Source organism: Charadrius vociferus, unplaced genomic scaffold (genome assembly GCF_000708025.1).
Source record: "Charadrius vociferus isolate BGI_N301 unplaced genomic scaffold, ASM70802v2 scaffold9, whole genome shotgun sequence".
Taxonomy (NCBI): Eukaryota; Metazoa; Chordata; class Aves; order Charadriiformes; family Charadriidae; genus Charadrius; species Charadrius vociferus.
Genome location: NW_009661373.1, coordinates 716,728 through 721,005, shown reverse-complemented (window position 1 = coordinate 721,005; position 4,278 = coordinate 716,728).

Below are 4,278 nucleotides of genomic sequence, written 5' to 3'. Positions count from 1 at the left end.
ACAGCTGCAGCAAGAGGGCTGGTATCCTGGTGGTTGAGGGTATGAGCCAAAAAAGAGGAACATGTGGGCTGGCTCTTACACTGCAAAAGATAGAGATTTTTTATTTTCTCATCCTGAGCCAGTCTCCTACCCACTAGACAGAAGTAGGCATACCACTTCTACCACTTCTCTCACTTTCTTTTCTTTTTCTTTTTTTTTTTTTTTTTTAATCATCATCATCCGCCACTGCATCATTTTGCAAAGCTCCATCTGGTGAACATATCACAGGGAGTTTTGGAACACGCTCACACATCACTGCCCTCAGGAAAATGAAGAAGGAAAATGAAGAAGAAAAATATCTAGTTTCAGAAACCTTGTTAGGCCTAAATGCAATGTAGGTAGGAATCCAGTAGTTCTGTGAAGACTGTCCTGTGAAACATACTGAGGTAGAGAATTCTGGGAGGAGATCCTTGGATTAGTTTAACCCCTCCTACCCTTAGTTAAAACCAGATAATCTAAATTGGTTTAAAGTCATTGTATGCATTGGGAAACATAGTTTCTGCAAGAGTTGCATCAACAAATAGAGGCACCTATGTCATCTTTCACTCCCAGCACAGCCAAAACCTGAATAAACCCGTAATTTCAAATGAAATAATGATCCTATGACTTTTCTGTTTGCTGAGTCCATCATAATTTGTAGTGCACATGTGCATATACCTTTATATACATCTGTATACATGGGGGGGTATACGTAGAGCATCGTGTCTACAGTGTAGGATATCTTTATTGTGATTTTATCTCCCACAGAAATAATGAAGATGATTTTGCAGCACATAACACAAGTATTGCAAGAAGGGTACCTACAGTAATAAATTTTTGTTCTTCAGAACTTTTGCAAATGCTCTGAGTTCCACGTTGCAAGATCTACAACATTAGATGAAGTAACTAGCTTTTTTAACATGGTCTGAAATAGCACAAATACACCCTTAACCAGTGTTACTTGCATAGTCATAGCAACAGGGAGACAGGAGATTACCAATTGGGAAAATGTAAAAGTATCCCAGTACCTTTTCCTATTTCAAGGCATTTTCCATATTAGGAGTAAACCCATTCCTATTCAAAGGGCAACTGTGATGCCCAAGCCAGTTTGCTTGTGTTGGGTTAAATATGGAACTTTACACCAAGAAGGAAGGTGTAAGTAGGAAGCTCGTTGTTCTAGGCTTCTAGAAGTTACAGAGGCAAACAGGAGGTAAAAGACATCATCATACAAGGAAAGGAGTCAAAGGAAATAGACTTGAGTGGTCTCTCCCCTGTCTAGATAATTTGGAGGGGATAATGTGAGCTCTGGTTATTCAACGTGTGTATGGATTGTAAACTGGAATGCATATGCAGGTTCATTGGCACGTCAGTGCTGCATGACCTCTCACTTTATCACACCCTCTAAATAAAAGAGTAAAAAATTTCAGTCAGAGATCAACCTGATCCAAGAATAGGTATTTCCTTAAAATAGGCCTCTTTACCTAAGATACATGTTTCCAAACTTAATTCAAAAAGATGAGGTAATCTAGAAATTTAGGATTATGACACTAAGTAATGATAGATTAATTTCCTGGCCCTCACACACCTTTCCTGTGTAACTTACAGAACCAAAATTTCAGATGCCAAATCTAAAATGGATTATGCTTCTTTTCTTCCTCTGTGACTTGTCTTCTATATGCTAACCTTTGCACGCCAGATGCTCTTGCAATAAATATATCGTATATATGAGACATAAATCTCTCAGTAGAGTTCCAAAGTATACAGCTGAAAACACAATGGGTTCCTTATCTAAATACGCTTTAGCACCCATAAACACCCTTGCATCTTCTGGCAAGTTTTTTACCTTTTTTTTTTCCACTTTGAAATTCTAGGGCCCCAGATGGCTTCCACTAGTTCCCACCTCTCAGCAGATCCCTTGGACGAAACAGGCAATTTGTCCTTCATGCTTTGACAGGTCATTGTCTCCTTCCTCTTATTTAGTTCTTATTTATTTATTCAATATCTTGTTAATGTTCAGGTCCTCTGGTTGCATTTTGATTGTTTTTACGGTGCCTGAGCAATTTTAATAACACAAAGGTAAAGATGCTCAGAAGCTTTTTTCTGAGGCGGGAGAACAAGCTCTTTAGTCCTCCTGCCCCACACCCCAGTGAGCGTTCACCAGGCTCCGGATTTTTCAGCCTTTCCTCCCCGAAGCCTTTACTCACGGATATCTTGTCACTGCTGCTGACCCCCCGTGAGTGGGTCCCCTACCCTGACCCCCTCCCCGAACCTTGCCACTTCCTTTGACTCTCCTGCCTCCCTCCATGGAGTCTCCTGCCGGCTTCCCTGCCTCCGGCTCCCCTTGCAATTTTTGATCTACGGAAGGTTTCCAGCCAGCCTAGCACCGCGCCTGTCGTGCGTCCCCCAGCTGTCCCCCCGCTGCCCCCCCCCGTGGTCTTCCCCCCCAACCCGACATCACCGAGAGACAAAGTCAAAGAAACCGTCATGAGAAATGAACTAATGCGCCTCAACGTGGCGCCAAGTTCCCTTTCCCTCTTCTTTTTCCCTAATGAAACCACTAATATATTTCTTGTGGTGCTTTCTGTCTCAGTGGCATTTTATCTCTTCTGGCCCGTTTGTAATTTATTGGGCAGGCTTTTTCAGGGCCAGGATTTCTTTCTTTTTTGTCTGTATTTTTTCCTCCTCCTGTCCCGTTTCCTCCCCCTCCCTCCGTAGTCCCTGCCCACCGCAACGAACCGAATGGCCAAATTTTCATCCTGGGGACCCGAAATGGCCACGGCAACTGTTGTAATTTGTCAATGGTGTAATTACATTAATTTGATAAGATCATCGTCGGCAGGATGTCTAATTTACTTGCAAGCGGCAGCCAGGGAAAAGCTTTGACCAAATTAGCATGCCGCCGAGACCAGGGGGTGCAGCCCAACCCTGGCTCCCTGGGTTTCCCTATAAATAACCCTCCTCCAGCCCACCCCCGCGGTTACATCCCCCCCTACCAGTATGCCGCAAAGTTCACCAGCGGCGCCGGACGGGAGAGGTATAGCCCCAGGCTGCAGGAGGCACCCGGCGGCCGGGCTGCCTCTCCCTCCCCCGCCTCCCCCCCGCTGCCGCCGCCTCCTCCTTCTCCTCCTCCTCCTCCTCCTCAGCGCGATTTGACAAGGCTGGGGGAAACGCGGGTTTCCACTTGCACCACCAGAGGTGCAACTGGTTCCTCGCTCGTAGGCATCTGAACCCCATCCAAATGATGCAGAAACTTTTGTATGCTTGGCTCCTTTCTTTAAGGCCAGGCACCGATTTTTCCGCTGTGTAATCTCTTTTGTCAGAAGGGTGGGAGCTGAAAAGGGCGAGGGGAGGGAGGGGAAGAAGGGGGGAAAGGGGGCAAAGGAGGGGGGAGGGAGAAGCAGGCGTTGTATTTTCACGGAGGAGAGCATCCCTAGAGAAATATCTATGCATGTACATACGTGCATCTCTGATTTTTATATATAGATAAGAATGTCAAGATGCACAACTGTCAGTTTCAACCCTCTCCTCCCCTCCTTAGGGGAGACACTATATTTTGTGGGAACAGGTGGCGTGAATTGCTAACAGTGCAGCAATCCCCTCCTCCCTACCCCCTTCTTCTCTGTGATAATTTAAATTATAAAATATATATGTATGTATATAACGCAATAATCCACGACTCTACATTGCATAGAGAACGCCAGCTAGAGAACAGACCCAGCATGAAACACTATAGACTGCAGGGGAGGAAGAAATGCATTTAAAGCAACGATAAAAATGGCGTGCTGAATAATTACCTCAAATCGCTAGTCGTTTGACACCCTGACACTAATTCTGTTGAAGCCGTCGGGAAATACAATAAGGCAAACGCACCTTCCTCGTCTGCTTGTGCAGGTGTGAGTGTGTGTGAGTGGGGGCAATAGGGAACTGGTCGGGAGGAGGGGAGTGCTAAACTTTCCATCTTAAAAGAAAAGAAATAAATTAAATAATCCATTTAGGAGAGAGCATCTAAATAGATCGACAGCTTTTAATGCCAACGTTTTTAACGCTTGCCCTGTACGTGAATTGATATTTTTTTTTTTTTCCCTCTCCAGCATTCCCTCAGCAGATGGATTTTTGCCACTGCAGCTCAGCAGAGGGTGTCAGATCTTTCAGAGTGCACCAGGTTGAAACGAGCAGAGCCTCTTAGCAACTCTCCCTCTGCGTGCATGTGAGTGTGTGCGAGCGTGCGGCTCGGCGGCAGCAGCGGAAGAAAAAAGGAAA